This window comes from Macaca thibetana, chromosome 2, assembly GCF_024542745.1.
Source record: "Macaca thibetana thibetana isolate TM-01 chromosome 2, ASM2454274v1, whole genome shotgun sequence".
NCBI lineage: Eukaryota > Metazoa > Chordata > Mammalia > Primates > Cercopithecidae > Macaca > Macaca thibetana.
In genome coordinates, this window is record NC_065579.1 from 4,378,392 (window position 1) to 4,398,370 (window position 19,979).

At 45.7% G+C, this 19,979-nt stretch overlaps 1 long non-coding RNA gene across 1 annotated transcript in view; it reads left to right on the top strand.

Moving 5' to 3' along the window:
- The window catches only part of LOC126948009 (uncharacterized), a 50,155-nt gene extending 35,740 nt beyond the window's left edge, over positions 1-14,415 (top strand). The window contains exon 3 of the long non-coding RNA XR_007723305.1: positions 14,152-14,415. This is a non-coding gene — a long non-coding RNA (uncharacterized LOC126948009). The remainder of the gene's footprint in view (positions 1-14,151) is intronic.
- The last annotated feature ends 5,564 nt before the right edge of the window (positions 14,416-19,979 follow it).

The window sequence follows — 19,979 nt, forward strand, 5'->3', positions numbered from 1 at the left end:
AGAGGTCAAGAGATCGAGACCATCTGGCCAACATGGTGAAACCCTATCTCTACTAAAAATACAAAAATTAGCTGGGTGTGGTGGCGGGCACCTGTAGTCCCAGCTACCTGGGAGGCTGAGGCAGGAAAATCCCTTGAACTGAGGAGTCAGAGGTTGCAGTGAGCTGAGGTCGTGCCAGTGCACTCCAGCCTGATGACAGAGAGAGACTCTGTCTAAAAGAAAGAAAGAAAGAAAGAAAGAAAAAGAAAGAAAGAAAGAAAGAAAGAAAGAAAGAAAGAAAGAAAGAAAGAAAGAAAGAAAGGAAAGAAAGAAAGAAAGAAAGAAAGAAAGAAAGAAAGAAAGAAAGAAAAAGAAAGAAAGAAAGAAAGGAAAGAAAAGAAAGAAAAAAAGAGAGAAAGAGAGAAAGAAAGGAAGAAAGGAAGAAAGAAAGGAAGAAAGGAAGGAAGGAAGAAAGAAAGAAAACACAGCAGACATGTGTACTCTTACGGTTCCGGAGGCCAGAAGCCCAGGTATCCACAGCCCATACTCCCTCAGAAGGCTCCAGGGAAGAATCCTTCCCTCCCTCTTCCTAGCTTCTCATGGAAGCCAGCAATCCTTGACTTGCCGGAAGCCAGCAATCCTTGACTTGCCGGAAGCCAGCAATCCTTGACTTGCCGGAAGCCAGCAATCCTTGACTTGCCGCCGCACCCTTCCAGTCTCTGCCTCTGTTGTCAACATGGCTTCCTTGTGTGTCTGTGACCTCACACAGCACTTCCTTCTCTGTATGTTTTTCTTCTTTCTTAAGGATATTAGATTTAGGGCCCACTTCAATCCAGTATGACTTCATCTTAAAGTATATTTTAATTACATTTACAAATACCCTATTTCCAAATAAGTTCACATTGTAAGATTCTGGATCGACGTGCTTGTTGAATGATGCTATTCAACTTCATACAGGCAGAGAATGGAGTTTGCTCTTCTAGTGGTTGAGGAAGTCAAGTTTAGATACAAAAGAAAAAATGGATCTGATCTGAAATCCATCAAGAAGGAAGGTTTCTTCACTGAAAATTAACAGGGACTTCTTTTGGTTTGACTCAAAAAATTTTAAATGTGCTTGGATTTTAAAATAGGAAAAAAAAGGATATTGTAAGATTCTTAGAGGCCAGGAGTGGTGGCTCATGCCTGTAATCTCAGCCCTTTGGGAGACTGAGGCGGGTGGAGCATTGGAGGTCAGGAGTTCAAGACCAGCCTGATCAACATGGTGAAACCCCGTCTCTACTAAAAATACAAAAATTAGCCGGGTGTGGTGGCGCACGCCTGGAATCCAGCTAGATACCAGGTACAGGTCTGGTCTCTCCAATTCAGAAAAAGAACAGAAACTCAGAAACAAGGTGCGTGTGTCCCTCTCAGCTTTTTCTCTCACTCTGGGGTAAGTCACACAGATGTGGTTCCCATGGCAACCCCGAGGCATGACCACCAAGACTTCGCCGGGTGTAACTCAGCTATTTTTTCTACTCTCATGTAACACAGCAGACATATGGAGAAATGCAATGTGGCTTTTTATTTTTCTTGATGCAGGTCTGGCCTGTAGGATTAGGGCATGGGTTTTGAGCAGTGAGGCTGGGATGGTGGACAAGGGCCAGATGGTCCGCGTCGGTGAATGCCATGCTAAAGGTGGGCTTTACCTAGAAGGCCTCTCTTTCTCAAACTGTGGTGTCAGACCACCTACACCCAAATCCCTTGTGGATACATGTTGAAAATGTAGATTTCTGAGCTCCACCTCAGACCTCCTAAAGCGGAATTCAGGGAGTGGCTCATACATTTGCATTGTTTCCAAGCACCCCAGGAAATTCTTGTGCGAACTAACCTTTGAGAACTACTACTACAGGCAATGTGAGCTTGGCAGGTGGTAGAAGCCTTGTGTCTTAGCAAGAATGTTTGATATTAGAGGAGGCGAACAAAACTAGGAGGCTGTTTACTAATCCAGCATTTTAACAAAACACTGATTATTATGCTCACTCTGTGCCAGGCACTATTTTAGTTGCTTTAGAAATACTAACTTACTTAATTCCCATATGTACCCCAGGAATAAGTTCTGTGATTACCTCCATCCTCTGGTGAGGAAATTGAAGCACAGAAACTTGCTGAGATGAAAGGGGTAGTGACCTGCTTACTGGAGGAGGGACTTGAGGAAGGGGACACCAGATGTAACCAAGAGGGTGATGGAACCATGAACCAGAACCCGAAGCTGGAAGGCGTCCTGGTGCTTCTGTATCTGTGTTACCAGTATCTTCCCCTGTCTGTTGTGAGCTTTTTCAAGGTAGGGATGCTGGAATCCATCACTCATAGCTTCCAAAATGCAGCACATGGCAGACTGCACAAGCACCAGACTCAAAACTGGGGGGTCAAGGTCCTAGAATTAGCTCTGTCAATAACTTGCTGTGTGGTGAGTTCCTGAGTATCACTTTCTCCATCAGTAAAGTGAGGGTGGTGTTGGATATGTGATGTTTCTCCCAGTGTAAAATGGGCAAAAGGCCACAGGGTTGCACAGCTCTGGGATGGGGGTGGATGAGCATCCACTTGGCTCTCCCAAAGATGATTTAAGCCCATTTAAGCATGGGCTTCAATAACTGGACCAGTCAGCGAAAGAATGGAGGGCTGAGGTAAGGATTCTTTTTTGCGTTATTTGCCAAGTCAGAGCTGAGAGGCATGAGGATGGTCGATGTCCTTCTTGGGCTGCTCTGCTCCTGAGCCACATCCTTGGTTAGCCCATAAGGTCTGGAGTTTTGAAAGGCACCGGGGTGACAGGGCCCCATTCATAAGTCTCTAGGCCACTCTAGGAGTTCCATAAAGATCCCAGAAGGCACTGACTGCTCTTGAGGACCTCATGATATCTCTTTCCTTGCAGGCCCATCCTACTCATTCAGTAAAACCCTCAGACTTCAGACTGGAGCAGAACACAGTTTAATCTCCTGGGCCACCGTAGACCTGGCCACTCCCTACATCTGCACAGCCACATGTGGCCGCTGAGCACCAGGAATGTGGCCATAAGCCTGAGATATTGAGACGTATTGAGATGTGCCGTAAGCATGAAACAGTCACCAGCGTCTGAAGACGTGGTGTGGCAACGGGAATGTAGAATAGCTCATTCACAGTTCTTAAATGCTGATTACGTATTGAAATGATGGTATTTTGAATATATTGAGTTAAAGGATATTTTAAAATTAAGTCCACTTGTTTTTCAAACTTCTTTTCAGCATGGCTATTAGAAAATTAAAAATTAATGTATGGAAACCCTGACCCACAGTGCCCCCAATATGATTGTATTCGGAGATAAGGCCTTGAAAGCAGTGAATAAGTGAAAAATGAGGCCATGTCAGTGGGCCCTCATCCAATCCGACTGGTGTCCTTCCTTATTTATTTATTTATTTTTTTGAGACAGACTCTCGCTGTGTCACCACGCCGAAGGGCAGCGGCACGATCTCGGCTCACTGCCACCTCTGCCTCCCAGGTTCAAGTGATTCTCCTGCCTCAGCCTCCCCAGTAGCTGGGACTACGGGTGCATCCTTACTTATAAGAAGAGGAAATTGGGCACAAAAGGAGATACCACAAATGTCGTAGGGGAGAAAGATCATGTGAGGACACAGCAAAAAGGCAGCTGGCCGTCACAAGTCCGGAGACCTCAGAAGAAACAAGCCTGCTGACACCTGGATCTTGGACTTCCAGCCTCCAGGACTGAGAGAAAATTAGTTTTTGTTGTTTAAGCCATCCAGTCTGTGGCTTTTTGTTATGGCAATGCTAACGAACTAATACACTAGCCTATTTCATGGTAGAACTGGAGAAAGCCTGGTGACAAGAGAACAATTTCCCCACGGCCAGAAATCTGGCTTCCTGGGTCCATCTGTCGGGACCTGAAAGACAGCTATGAATGTTTCTCACGTTGCCTCTGCCTCAGATCAGTGTCTGTTTTCCAGTCCCATGTCCATAGTGCATGCCCCTCTGTCTCCTCTTCTAGTAACAGTCTTTTTTCTTCTCTGACACATGACGAAGATTTAAGCAACAGCAGCATCAGAGAACTGTGTTTTGAAGATTTGAGGGAAGGGTTGACCTCAGGATTTTATACTAGGTTTGTGTAAACACACAAGATTCTTTTTCTCTCTGCCCCCAATTGAATCATCACGCCCATTCAAATGAAACATGAAGCCATAAGTATTAAAATATGCATGAGATTTTGAACATGTTTATTGGGAAAAAGAATTTTGTTTTCTAGAAAACTCATTTCCGTTGGACAGTGGGGGTCACCAATAGGTTGGAAGGGAGAGTGCTAAGCTAGATGTCCTCTAGGGTCTTTTTCTAGTTCTAAGATGAACAAATCTATAATTCCTGGTTCAGAGTTTCACTCACCGTCCATGGGACCTTTCTCAGGGATGGAGAGAGAGGATTCAGATCAGATGCATCCCTGAGTGTGAGCCTCAGCCACGGCTTCATCTCAACAGACATTTGCCCTCTAGAAACAGAGTTAAGGTCAATCCCTTTGCCAGGAAGTCAAGAAATTGCCTTCTCAATGAGGCCAGTAAAATCGGCATAAAAGGCCTCCAGAGACATCAAGTCTCCCTAGAGAGACTTTCTAAACTTTCTGAACATGGCATCTATGTGCTGGCCTGAACCCAGAATGCACTGAAGGAAGAAAAAATACAAAAGACGATGATAGACCCAAGGATTATCTTCTTGGCATTCCCTAGAACAGCTGTCTGGCAAATGTTACACCACGTCTGAGATTATTTTAGAAACTTTGTCTTGAAGAAGAACAAGGAGAGAGAATACCAGACAGATTTGCCCTCATTTTTTGTCACAGAATAAGAATTTCAAGGACATTTTTACTTTCAGTGACATCATCCTGGCAATGCTCTTTTCATTTTTTGAAACTTAAATCGTGTCACATCTAATAAATTTATAGCTGTGTGTGGTTACAGCAACGAGTTGGTACCAACGGCTATTTAGGTCTTCTCCTCCCTCTTCTTGTTTCTTTTCCTCATCATCAGGATAATTAGACTATTCTACAGATGTTTTAAACAAGAGAATTTCACCAAGTCTCACTAGAAACCTGTCCTAAATGAAATTCGTATCTAGTGGCAAAATGTCAAATGATATTTGCTTTCCTAAATTTCTTTTTAAGCCTCATTTTCTGCCCACATGTCATATTTTCTGTGTTCAATGAAACAGATTATGCCAGAAATGAGAAAACAAAATTACAGCAAGACAGTGATCATAGTATAGTATCATAAAACTGAGTATAGGCCTGGGGTCTCTATCTATGGGAATGAACGAGAGCTTGGCTTAGCATGACCCCCTCACCATGTTCTTGTTCATATCAGAATTCTAAGCGAAGGGGCTGCTTGTGAACGTGCATCACTTATGTTAATGTAACCTCTGAACTATGGATGCTTGTCTCACAGTCACCACCTGAAAATGCCACCTTAGTCATTCTGAGTTTGTGTGTCTGTGCGTATGTCTCTGTGTGTGTGTGTGTGTGAGGTAGAGTGAAGGCCTCTGTGGAATGAGGTTTCCTTTTCAAGAGGTAGCTCTGGCCTGAGAAGCTGAGAAGAGTATTCATTACTTGTCAGGGATGAGGTGGCGTGGGGTTGCAGGGTGAGATGTGATGGGAGAAGGAACTATGGGATAAGAAAGGAATGTATCCAAAGGCCTGAGTTCTAAATTGGATTCGATTTTCTTTTTCCTAGTGAATCAATGTAAAAATGTTGGTTAGATTCCCAGGCTAGCCCATAGACGCTTGTTGATGCATGATGTAGGGGATATACTACGCATTTTTTTCTATTATTGTTTTTGTTTTGTGTATGTTGAAGGCTGTGTGGGGGGGGGGACGCACACGCTTGGTTACATTAGCTTGTGTATATATTGGTTACATTATATGCTAATTATGGGGAGTTTTGTGACTAGTTGGGAAATCTAATTATAATTTGTAACATTATTGCCAATCTCTAAATGATACTTTAAAATAAAGAACTTTTGGGGATGGGGGCGGTGGCTCACGCCTGTAATCCCAGCACTTTGAGAGGCCAAGGCGGGTAGATAATGAGGTCAGGACATCGAGACCATCCTGGCTAACACAGTGAAACCCTGTCTCTACTGAAAATACAAAAAATTAGCCAGGCATGGTGGCACACACCTGTGGTCCCAGTTACTCGGGAGGCTGAGGCAGGAGAATCACTTGAACCCGGGAGGCGGAGGTTGCAGTGAGCCGAGATTGCGCCACTGCACTCCAGCCTGGTTGACAGAGCAAGACTCCGTCTCGGAAAAAAAAAAAAAAAAAAAAAAAAAGAACTTTTGGAACATAGCGAGATTGTGAGTTGGAGACAGCCTGTTCTAGTTGAAGAGGATGGAGGGTCATTGCAGCTTCCTGTGGAATGCTGCGGAAGTGCTCCAAGCATCCCTACGACATGGCATTTCTTTGGGAAAGGAGAGTTGAAATACAGATCCAAGTTAGGCACAGCATACAGAGAGAACTTGACGTCTGCAGACTTTACTCGCCTTTCCCAAAGGAAATGGAGACGTGCTAACTGCCTGTCTCATCTGATTCACAATCTTCATTTTCTTTTTCTTCTGCCTTTCCCAGGTTATATTAAGTTTAATTATAGGTTCACTAGGTGTTATAGTTTTCCTAAGGTCTGTAAGAAAAACACACTTTCTGATCTCCCCACGTGCATGAAGACAATGAAGAAGGGAGGGAAGGAGAGAGGGAGTGAGGGAGGGCGAGCCAGTCATTGGTAGACAAAAGAGTCATACACTGTATAACATTTCATTGGAAATTCAGCAGAATTTAGCAGAAAAGCAGTAGACAGCAAGGAGATATAACAGGAAGGTATATTGCTCTGTGTGGTGGTAAGCTGGTGCTGATTTTGTTTATCTTACGTGCTGGATGGATGATAGCACATTCATTTCTGGTTGTTCTCTCTTTTAAGGAAACCAGCACTGACATCACAGACTTAGATTTTGTATTTTTTTTTTTTTAAAAAACATTTATTAAAAGGTTCTTATGGATGGAAGCTATTTCAGAACTCTTCAGTGTTTTGTTTTTCAGAAGTTTTTTTTCATCGAGTGAGTCAGATGTAAAGGTAAAATGAAAGAGCTGCTGTTAACTAAAGGTTGACTGTAAACAATGAAGCCTCATAAATTTAAGCTACTGGGATGTAGGACTGATTTGCAGACATTTGTTGCAAACAGGGCTTTCTAGAAGCACACCAAGCTGTCTCAACTGACAGCTTGTCCTTGGTTACTACCCTATCCTTGAGGGAGGTAGCCTATTTCCTGGAAGAAGTGACAAAAATATGTTTAATATCCCCCGCTTTCACTCGCGTCTGGGAATTTTCTTTGTTTATTTTGAAATAATTACATGCTTACAGGAGAGCTACAGAAATAGACAAAGAACTTTTTAACCTGAACCTAAACACTTGAGTGTGTAATTCCTACAAACAAGGACATTCTCCTACATAATTCTAGTGCAATCATCAAAATAAAGAAATTCAAATCAAAACATTTCTGCCATCTAATCTTCAGATGCCATTTAGTTTTGACAATAATTCAAATAGTATTTGTTGTAGCAAAAGGACCCAATCCTGGAACACCTGTTGCATGTAATCGTCATGTCTCTTTAGCGTCCTTCAGTCAGAAGAGTTCCTCGATCTTTCCTTGACTTTCCTAACCGACACTTTTGATTGGATGTGCTGATTATTTTGTAGAATGTCTCTCAGTTTGGGTTTGTTGAATGTTTTCTCCTGATTAGATTGAGAGGTGCATTTTTGACAAGATATTGACATCTGATCAGGTAGGGCATGATTTCAACATGACCTATTATTGGTGATGTTCACTGTGGGGTTTTTTATTTTGCTTTGTTTTTTTTTTTTTGAGACTGGGTCTCACTCTGTCACCTAGGCTAGAGTGCAGTCGCATGATCTCGGCTCCCTACAACCTCGACCTCCCAGGCTCAGGTGATCCTCCCACCTCAGCCTCCCAAGTAGCTGGGGCTACAGGTACACTCCACCACACCTGGGTAACTTTTTGTATTTCTGTAGAGATGGGGCTTTGCCATATCACTCAGGCTGGTATCAAACTCCTCGGCTCAAGTGCTCCACAAGTCTTGGCCTCCCAAAGCACTGAAATTGCAACCATGAGCCACCGCGCCCGGCCAATATTCACTTTGATTATTCAGTTGAGGTGGTATTTGTCAGGACTATTCATTGTAAAATTACTCTTTTTCCCTCTGTAGTTAATAAGAATTTGGCTGGAGGTACTCTGAAAGTATAAAAATTTCCCATTTCTTATTAAACATTCACCCACTAGTTCTAACATCTACTGATGTTTCTTGGCTGAGTATCACTATGATTGTTGCTAAATGGTGATTCTAATTCCATTATGTCTACTTTTACCAGTTGTCATTTTACTATAAAGAAAGCTTTCTCCTCTTTCTGTGTATTTGTTTGTATCAGTGTGGACTTACAGATTTCTATTTTACTCAAACGTTACAACTATTATCATTATTATTTATTTTGATAAATAAATTGTCCCAGGTTTGACCAGCAGGTGCCCTTTCAAGCCAGTTTCTCTGTCTTTTTGACATGCTCCCACCATTCTTTGAGAGGCTGTGAGTCTTTGGAGTGGCAGTTCTGCCAAGCTCAATGAAAAGAGATCTCAGAGGTTAAAGACCTGGGTTGTGGTTTTCTTGGCTTCTTCCGTTCCTAGGTGGGTATCACTGGGGGAGTGGTCCTTCTGTTCTAAGGTTTAAAATGGGGATAATCAGTCCCTACTACCATCTGAAGCGGTTGCTGTGAAATTCATCCTAAAGAGGGAGATTTGAAGATAGCCAACTTCCCTTCCTAGAATCTTTCCAGAATTATTCTGTGCACTGATATCGCATGATGGCTCAAATCAGCTGATGAGGTGCCGCTTGAAACATCTGTCTGCCTGTCTCGTTTGTGGCCTGTGAGAGTTATTCGTTTCAATCAAATAAACATATGCTTGGCTTACACGGCTTTTCCCTCTCCTAGGTATTTGATGCAATGCAGACTGGAATCCTCCCCACAAGGGTGCCCCGGCCTGAGTGTCACAGAGATCAATGCAGCAGTCATTTCCTGGGCAGGGAAAGCCCATCCACTGTGGCCCTGGAATGATGCCGGTGTTATCTTCTATTCCTAGGAAGGCCCTATCACAAGTGGCTCTGGGCCATACAAACAGATGGAAACGGGTGTGGGGAAGCACAGGCCTCCTGCCCATGTTTAGAGAGCTGTTCAGAGGCAGGAATCCAGAACCAGGAATGTCCCCAATGGCTGCGCAGGGTACAAGTGGCAGGCAGTGGGGAGAATGGCATGTAAAGTCATTTGTAACCTGGCCCCAGCTTGGTTTTCAAGTCTCAGAGGAGATTATGGATACGGTAGTGCCTGGCTCAGTGCTTAGAATCCTGTCGTCTGCTATTTCTCTCACCTACACTCAGTCCCACAAGCTGAGATGTTTGCTGGACATTTCAGGCATTGCCACCCAGTTCTGTCTACCTTACCTGCTAACACCTGTTGACATCCTTCATGTGAAGGCTTCCCCAAACACTTCCCAATCAAAGCACTAAAAGGCAAACCTGAAATTAATAAAATGTCAATTAAATCTGTACAGCAGAAAGCATAATGCCAATCTTGTTAATTATGAAATGTAGCATTCATATAAATTTCATTGCTTCTGAAAATAATCTATGGCTAGATTTTCCTGAGTTTGTATGATGATTACTGAAAACTGTGGAAAATCTAAAATCAAGCAAGTTGTTTATAGGCAATTACTTTCAGAAGCAAAAATTATAAAAGAACTACGAGATTTTTAAAGAGAAAAAATTACATTTGATATGAGATAAGATGTTTAACATGACATGGAGTGGGGTCCCCAGACCAGGAGAGCTGAGGGCTTATGAAAGACCTAAGTGAGTGAGACCTGCTGTGTGTAAAAAGCCCCCATTCTGGGGGCAGCACCACAGAGGCAGGACCCCAGAGGTGGAGGAAGAGTCCTCCTGCGCTGGGTGGTGAAATTGCTCTCAGCCCCTAGTTTGTGACCTGGACAGATTTCTCTCTCTCCAGCCCTCAGGGTCCTCAATAACACAAAAACATATGCGAATATACAAAATTCCTTGCCCTCTTGTACCTCTAAAAACTGCCTGAAGAAGTTGAACTACATGCTCTCTCTCTGTCCTGAAGACTCCAAAATTCTATGTATCGTCCCCTGAGCTTTGACTCCAGGAGCTGTTTATTTTGAGACTCACTTTCTGCATAGTCTGTAATCACGGATTCAGCCTCTCACTGCTGGTGTCTCCCCTGGAGAGGAAGTGCAGCAGTCAGGTTTTGGGAGCTGACGTTCTCCCTCCCTTTCAACGGAATTGAGGCCCTGCCCTGGGGACTGGACAGAGAGAAAGGTAGGCTTTTCCCCCAGTCCATTAGTATACTGGTTTGTAGCTCTTGCCTTTAAGAAGTATATCAAAGAGAGGAACAAATGAAGAAAAGCTATTTTGCGAAAGTGAAATTATTAGTTTTATATGGTCGCTGTAACAAATTACCACACATTGGGTGGCTTAAAACAGCAGAATTTATTCTCTCAGAGGTCTGGAGACCAGAAGTCTAAAATCAAGGTGTTAGCAGGGCCGCAGGCTCTCTTTTTTTTTTTTTTTTTGAGACAGAGTTTCACTCTTGTTGCCCAGGCTGGAGCACAATGGCACGATCTCAGCTCACCACAACTTGAACCCGGCCTCCCGGGTTCAAGTGATTCTCCTGCCTCAGCCTCCCGAGTAGCTGGAATTAGAGGCATACGCCACCACACCCGGCTAATTTTTGTATTTTTAGTAGAGACGGGGTTTCTTTTTTTTTTATTTTACTTTTATTTTTTATTATACTTTATGTTCTAAGGTACATGTGCACAAGTTGCAAGTTTGTTACATATGTATACATGTGCCAGGTTGGTGTGCTGCACCCATTAACTCGTCATTTACATTAGGTATATCTCCTAATGCTATCCCTCCCCCTTCCCCCACCCCACAACAGGCCCCGGTGTGTGATGTTCCCCCTTCCTGTGTCCAAGTGATCTCATTGTTCAAGAGACAGGGTTTCTCCATGTTGGTTAGGCTGGTCTCAAACTCCCAACCTCAGGTGATCCGCCTGCCTGGACCTCCAAAGTGCTGGGATTACAGGCGTGAGCCACTGTGCCCGGCCTGCAGGCTGTCTTCAAAGGCTCTAGGGAAGAAGCCTCCCTTGAGTCTATAAGCTCCCGGTGGTCCTAGGGGTTCTTTGGTTTGTAACTACATTGCTTCCATCTCCTCTGTCTTCTCTTCATCTCTGAGAAGGACACCTGTCCTTGGATCCAGGGCACATCCTGGTAATCCAAGATGATTTCATATGGAGAATCTTAATGATATCTGCAAGGTTCCCTTTCCAAATTAAGTCACATTCATGATTTGGGGGTTAAGATGTGGACATCTGTTTTCGGGAGGCATCATTCAACCTGCTATAGGGGGCATGACTGATGGGCTACTGGCTCTTAGCTAAGCTCTGAAGTTCCTCGGGTCACAGTGGATGAGGAGGTGGATTAGGCTTCTCTAAAGGGACAGGACTAATAGGACGGATGTCGATATGAAGGAGAATTGACTCGCACAGTCACAAGGTGAAGTCCCACAATAGGCCCTCTGCCAGCTGAGGAGCAAGAAAGCCAGTCTGAGTCCCAAAACCTCAAAGTAGGGAAGCCGACAGTGTAACCTTCAGTCTGTGGCCAAAGGCCAGAGAGAGAGACACTGGTGTGAGTTCAAGAGTCTAAAAGCCGAAGAACTTGGAGTCTGATGTTCAAGGGCAGGAAGCACCCAGCACGAGAGAAAGATGAAGGCCAGAAGTCTCAGCAAGTCAGCTTCTCCCACCTGCTTCTGCCTGCTTTATCCTAGCCATGCTGGCAGCTGATTAGATGGTGCCCCCCCCACATTGAGGGTGGGTCTGCCTCCCCCAGTCCACTGACTCACATGTTCATCTCCTTTGGCAATACCCTCACAGACACACCCAAGAACATTACTTTGCATCCTTCAACCCAATCAAATTGACACTTAGTTTTAACATGTCAGGAGTGGGAAGGATGGAAAGAGGAGGATGCACATAGTTCCTGCAGACGCTGGCTGGTGCTGTAATCCATCTCTCTTCCTTCTCAAAGGAGGATGGTACAGCAGGAAATTAGTCTTGGCTCTTCGGCAGTAACAAGCAACTCCAAAACCTCACAGGCTTACAACATCAAAAATATTTTCTTGCACTTCACCTGATGCCTGAGAGGCTGACTGCAGCGCTGCCCGACGTTCCCTTCACTGAGGGCGCAGTGGACCTAGAATCCTGCCAGCCTCGTGGATGTGGACAGGAGCACATGGTAAAGCTTGAGCTGGCTCTTAGATCTTCTGCCTGGAAGTGAGAGATGTCATTTCTGTACATGTCACTGGCCAGGGCAAATAGCATGGCCAAGCCTAATGTCAAGGAGGAGAAGAAATATCATCCTCTTTCAGGGAGGGGCAGTAAATGTTTATGACCAGCAGCGAGGCCTGCTACAGGTACCGTCAGAAGAACCCCTCTGCGTGTTGAGAAGCCGCGTAGCTTCCCTTACCACTTCCCACAGAGGCAAGATTGCTGCTCGCCGAGGCCTTCTCAAGACCCTTAACAATCCCTTCTTCAAGGACTGTGCCGTCTGCGTGTTCCGACCACATCCCATTCTTCATCTTGCACTGTCCAGGCCTCCCATCCTTCTCATTCCCTGTCTTCCAGGAAAAAAAACGTCAAATTGTAGTTTTATGTCATTGTCCTGAAGAGCTGCTTATTTGGACTACGCTTTCTAAACATAACCTAAATTGAGTGTTTAAAGCATGGTTATTTTCACAGCAGTTGTAGGGAGAACTTTGCCCCTTCCTGTCTTTGCAGAGGCTCTGCAAAATGGCGAAGGAACTGAATCCTCTGAAGCCTATCAAGGCAGAAGAGGCCTTAGAGCGTGGCTAGTTTAGCTTTCATGAACCTAGTGGTCCACGTGGACTGCTAGGATTTTGTAAAGCCCCCAAATTGCAAGTAAAATTATGTGAGAGTTACGTGTCTAGTAAATGTGTATTTTCTGGGGCCAGGATTCTGAAAGGATCTGCAAACCCAGGAAGATTAAAGGATAGCAAAGTCTAATCCAATCCCTTTATTTTACTGGTGATATTTACAGAAATTGCAGTTAGGTTCCTCGAACCAAATGGATGATTCTATTTAATATATTACTGATACATGAAAAGCTTTTATTTTTTAACGGATGCATCAGAAACTTTTTCCCCAAACTCAACGTTTTGTTTCAGTGGGTGAATTTTAAAAATATTGTTAATTTTTCAAATATTGCAACCTACTCTGGGAGAAAGGAGGGCTCTTTGGAAAGTTACATTGACTTTTAAAACCACAAGGGTATCATTTGGTGCGTTCCTGCCCCAGCAATTATTACCCTTTGAGAGCCTGCAGAGCTACCTCCAGCCTTCCCTTTGGTCTCCGTGGGGACTCATTACATTTCTAACAGGCAAGTATGAAAACTTACAGTGCTGGCTTACCAGAAGGGTTTGCTTTGGGAATTTCACAGACAGGGCTGCTTCTGTCTTACAAAGAAATTTACATCCCATGAAGCAGAATAGGGAATGACTGTAGCAGATGATGGTAATAGAACTGCATCAATATTACATGTTTGCCAGGCAGAGAACCAATATGTTTTAACAGCACAGGTCTATGTAGCTTCTTCCTTCTCTTCCACGAAGCTGGTTGGGAGTGAGTGCTATATCCTCTTCACAGATTAGGAAACAGAGGCTCAACATTTTATTATTCTCCAGAGCAGAGGTTCTTAACAGCATCCTTAGGTGGGGCTTCAGGGGTCCACGAACGCCTGAAATGACTGCAAAGACAGGTATATATTTGTATGTCCATGGGGGTGTGCAGGATGTGATTTTCATCAGATTCTACAAAGTTCTGTGACTCTAAAAGTTTCAGAACCACTACACTAGGGCTTCTATTCTTGGCAGGCTAGTCCAGTTATTTTTACATTCAGGCTTTTTTTTTTTTTTTTTTTTTTTTAAATGTGTTTTCTCCTTTTTTCCCTTAGTTGCTGACCTCCATTAACAGCAGACAAAATTGGAAGCAAGAGCGATTCTGGAGGAGTCACACTTAGATGTTTCCCTTACTTATTTCTGTTCTGGAAATTTAACAATCTTACTTCTCATGACAGTCCTACATGAAAAATTAAAAATCACAAGGATTCATGGATGGAAAACTGAGACCCGGAGAGATAATCACAGTCACGTCGTAATAAATCAGCAATTGAGTGAGTGATTGTTCCTTGGTAAGAAATATACTCTAAACTCAGTTGGAAACCTTTTGCCAATATTACTTAACACATGCCAATCTGGCGTGACTCATTTTTCTTGACATTATGCAAATAAAGGAAACAAGACTGAGTGGCCTTCTGTCCGGAGAGCAGGAAATGAAGCCTGTTTGGGGCCACATGTTTCCTGGGACATGTGGTGTCAGAAATGGGTATTAGAAGAACCAGGCCTTTGTTCATGTCTTTTATTTTTTATTTGTATTTTTTTCTAGATGAAGTCTCACTCTGTTGCTTAGGCTGAAGTGCAGTGGCACTGTCTCGGCTCATTGCAACCTCCGCCTCCCGGGTTCAAGCAATTCTCCTGCCTCAGCCTCCCGAGTAGCTGGGATTATAGGTGCGCACCACCACGCCTGGCTAATTTTGTATTTTTAGTACAGACAGGGTTTCACCATGTTGGTCAGGCTGGTCTAGAACTCCTGACCTCGTGATCCACCCGCCTCGGCCTCCCGAAGTGCTGGGATTACAGGCCTGAGCCACTGTGCCTGGCCGCCTTTGTTCATTTCTATTTCATGAGTGATCTCCTTTTGTTGGCCATGGCTGGAGGAGTCAGCTCCCAAAACCCACACTCTCTAGGAGTGCTGAACCAAAGAGAATCTGTCAGGACTCCTAGGTTCCTCTCTCTCCTTCCTTCCCAGCCCTGCTTCCCCCAAAAGGAAACATTTGACTTTTCGGGATGAGATGTTTGGAGCCAGTGAATCCTCACAGGAAGCAGACCCCCAGCTGCCATGGAGCTTATCCTTGGGGCGCAGAGAAGCCCTGACCTCATGCTGTAATCATGCACTGGATTTTATTTTTAAATCTTTTTACCTCACAAGCTGACTTTATTCTGGCTGGAGGGCTCCTGTACCTCTGTAACCTCCCCAAGAGGTCATTTCCAGCGCTAATCTCACTAACGAGGTGTGGGTTACGGAAAAGGCCTATGTCCCGGTTTCTTCTAAGTGGACATTACAGTGTTTCTTCAGAGGGTCCTGTGCTGCGACACCTCGGAAATGGAAGAATTTATAGCAAGGATGTTACTTCTCACTAAGTGAGCAGGAGAACCGGAAGATCTCTTTAGAGATCATAATAAGGATGGGGAAACTGAGGCTCAGAGAAGGGCAGTGGCTGCCCAAGACCACAGAGCGGAGTGGCAGCAGGGTTGGGTTAGAGACTGGACCTTGTGACAGAGCCGGCCTGCTTTGGGCTGTTCCACACACCCCTGACTTTCTAGATTGCTTCATATTCATGGAATCGTCCTCCAACTCGACTCCCCAAAATTGTACCATAGATTAACTTTGGGCCCCCCCAAGTCAAAACTTCAGCAGCTCACGGACATGGACCATGAGGCCTGCTGAACACTCCATCGACTGGGGCAAAGTCCTCTTTCTTTGTGATCAGGGTGTGCACTCTCCCTTGGCCTCTGAAGCAGCAGTGCCCAGGGTTCCTCGATGACTCAGCTGCAGCGGACTATCCCCCCACACACGTCCGTGGCCACCCTGGCGGGAACCGGGCTCACCATCACCAGCCACCAGACATGTCAAACCATCCCCCTTCAAACCCCTCCACTCCGGCCCCCCTGCCCTGCTCCAGCCTCGGTCTGTTGTGCAAGAGCCAAAGGGGACTTATGAACACCGAGCCACACGCCCAGGCCCAACCCAGGCCCAGGAGCTCCACCCGAGGGAAACGCCTAACCCAGAACACAGCACTCCTAACTCCCCGGGCAAGGAGGGGAGACCAGGCAGCCGGAAGAAAACTCCTGGGCTTTTTATGGAATGCATAAAACAAAAGGTGAGGGTCTCCACGTAGGGAAGGAACGCATTATTATTTACGGCCTTGGTCTGGAGAGGAGAACACGCTGCTCTTTGCAGCCCGGCGTGTGATTCATTTCCCCCGGGAGCTGCAGGCCGCGGCAGGGCGTGCGCGCAGGCAGCCTCCGGACAGCCGCGCACTCCCGCCCGCTCGTTTATTTACGGTGCTTTATCAGCGCCTGTGCACCGCGGCGATAAAGTTTATGAAAAGAGGCGGCGTCTCCGGCCGGCGGGCTGGGCCCGGCGCTCCTTTCCCACACTGATTAGGATCAGCCAGGGCTTTGGAAGCTGCAGTTAAGGATCTCGGGTGCCCGGAGCCGCGGCTCCCCCTTCCTGCCCCGCCCGCCGGCTGGCCGGCTGCTGGCCCGCGTGGGAGGCGAGGTCAGAGCTGCGGCCGCGGCCCTTCCCCGGGGAGCGCGAGGGAGGAGGGAGGAGGAGGAGAGAAGCCGCCCTGCAGGGGAGGGAGCTCCAAGGCCCCGGGAAGTGGGAAAGCCAGAGAAAAATACCGTCCAAATATAAATGGGCAGTCCCCAGGTTAAGAGATGAACGGGAATTTTTAATTTTTTGAGACAGAGTCTCGCTTTGTTGCCCGGGCTGGAGTGCAGTGGCGTGATCTCGGCTCACTGCAACCTCCGCCTCCGGGGTTCAAGCGATTCTCCAGCCTCATCCTCCCGAGTAGCTGGGATTACAGGCGCCCACCACCACGCCCGGCTAATTTTTGTGTTTTTAGTAGAGATGGGTTTTCACCATGTTGGTCAGGCTGGTCTCGAACTCCTGACCTCAGGTGATCCACCCATCTCGGCCTCCTAAAGTGCTGGAATTACGGGCGGAACAGGAATTTAATAGGAATTTTTCTCCTCTGAAGTCGTGGCACCGTCTCCTCTCCCCCTATTTACTTTCCTACATTCCTTGCTCCTTTCCCGTCATTTCACCTGCATTTATTGTGTCTTTGCATTAAGGCTTGATTCATTTTGTCGCTTTTCATTGCCATGTTTTGTTCAGTCCTTCAGAAGATAGAAATTGAACACCTGCACTGTGGACAACACCTCTAAACACTGCAGAGAGAGATCCAGAGATGAATAGCCCTGGCCCTCAGGGTTCTTACGGTCACAAGCACAGTCCAGTAAGAGCAGCCCAGGGTTATGAGTAACAAGAACAGACACTACAGCAGGCGCTTGCTTTAGGGACATTGCCTTGTTTCATCCTCACAGTGACCTCAGGACAGTGCCATCGTTACGCTGTTGGTAAAACAGATGGTAAAACTGAGGCCCAGAGAGGTGAGTGCCTTGCTTCAGATGACTCAGCAAGGCAGTGGCTGAGCCAGGATTTGAATTCAGGCAGAATGGTGGCAGAGCCTGTTTGCCTAACTTCTAAATTTCCCTAACTCTCTCGGACAGAGGGTTGTAGGAGTGCAGCAGACAGGACAACTAACCCTGCCTGGAAAAGTCATGGTGGGCTTCCCAGAGGAGGTGTCCTTAGGCTGGGGCTTGAAGAATAGGTATTTACTATACAAACAGTGGAGAAGAAGGCTGTCTTAAACAGAAAAACCTTCTTATGTGGTCCTGGGTTCTGGGGGCCCAGCTCTTCTCATCCTCCTTCTCCGAGGAGTGGGGGAACAGAAGTGCAGAGCCTTTATGTTTTGTGAAAGTGGGATCCCCTTCGCCGGCCACCTCCTCGATCTGAAAGGCTCTATCTGCAGCTACTGAATTCCCTTCAGCTCAGAAGTCTTCACAGCAATGTCATCCCCTTCTGAAAGCTTTCCTGGGCTGCTCCTTGTCTTGCTGTCCGTGGTTGAAAGCAATCCTTCCTTCTCTCCTCCCTCACACCTGCCTGTTTGCATTAAAGTTCTTGAGCTGGACTCCATCAGTCTTTGTTTTTTATTTATTTAATTAATTTTTTAGAGACAAGGTCTCACAATGTCACCCAGACTGGAGTGCAGTGGCGTGATAATGGCTTACTGCAGCCTCATCCTCCTGGCCTCAAGCAATCCTCCTGCCTCAGTCTCCCAAGTAACTAGGACTACAGGTGTGTGCCACTACGCCTGGCTAATTTTATTTTACCTTTTTGAGACAGAGTCTTGCTCTGTAACCCAGTCTGGAGTGCAATGGCGCGATCTCGGCTCACTGCAAGCTCTGCCTCCTGGATTCAAGCGATTTTCCTGTCTCAGCCTCCAGAGTAGCTGGGATTATAGGCATGTGCCACCATGCCTGGATAATTTTTGTATTTTTAGTAGAGACAGGGTTTCACCATGTTGTCCAGGCTGGTCTCGAACTCCTGACCTCAGGTGATCCATCTGCCTCGGCCTCCCAAAGTGTTGGGATTACAGGCGTGAGCCACCACTCCCAGCCTCTAGCTAATAAAAAAAAAAATTTTGGCCAGACACGGTGGCTTAAATCTGTAATACCAGCATTTCAGGAGGCTGAGGCAGGAGAATTACTTGAGCCCAGTAGTTTGAGACCAGTCTGGGCAATGTAAGGAGACCCCCATCTCTACAAAAAATTAAAAAAAAAAAAAAATTAGCTAGGCATGGTGGCGCTCGTCTATGGTCCCAGCTACTAGGGAGGTTAAAGTTGCAAGGATTGCCTGAACCTGGGAGGTCAAGGCTGCAGTGGACTCTGATCACACTCCGGCCTGTGACGGTACTGCAGCCTGAGTGACAGAGCAAGACCCTGTCTCAAAATAAATAAATAAATAAGTTTAATTTAAAAATAAATTTATTTTTGTAGAGATGGGGCTCACTCTTTTGCCCAGGCTGGTCTTGAACTCCCGGCCTCAAGTGATTCTCCCAAGTTGACCTCCCAAAGTACTGGAATTATAGGCATAAGCCACCGCACCCAGACCATGAGTCTTTATTGCTAGACTCTGAACTCCTGAAGGGCACTGGTATACTCATTTGCTTCTTACTTGCTTCTGCCCAGGCTGGTGTAGTATCCTCCTCATAGAAGGTTCTTAGTAACTGCATTTGGTGAATAGATGGAGGAGAGTGGGAAAGCCGCTGACCGAATAGGTATCTCTTGTCTCCTCTTTACCCCTTGATAAATTTCATAATCAAGCAAGCTAAAAATGGAGATGTGTGTCTCCACCAAGGTCTGCGCCACTCTCTGCCAAGACAGCACAAAGAGCAGGACACTGCCAGCAACCAGACGGGTTGAGACAGAGTAACCCAAGCTGCAAGCCCTTCAAATCCCTCCAGACTAGGAACAGGATTAGTCCTGGGGCTTGGGCCTAGCACTGAGTCAATAAGCGGAAGTCATGTTGCCCTAGTTATCAGGGAGAGGGCTGTGAGGGCTAGGAACCAGGCAGGCCATTGCATAGTCCATCTTGAATTCAGTGAGGCATTCCACAGGGCCAGTGACACAGGAGACATTGGACACCATAGGGTATAATACCAACTCTAGGCAGCTGTCAGGGCCACTGCCCAGGGGATCAGAGCTGTGTCTTGTTCTTTGTTTTTTGTTTGTTTGTTTGTTTAGAGCTAGTTTTTAAAAAGTTTAATTGAAAAAGCAATACATGCACACGGTCTAAAAATTAAAATATTTAAAAAATGTATACAGTGAACGTTCTGCCTCCAACCATCAACTTCTCAACCTCCTTCTGCAGGTACAGCCATCGTTAGAAGTTTCTTTCCCCAGAGATGCTACATGCATGCATATGCAATATTTCTATATTTTCTTATGATGACTTAATGAGGTTGTTGTGAACTGAGCACATTTGCAGGTGTTGATGACATTGTTATAGTTGTCGGCGCTCTGGATAAGAGAT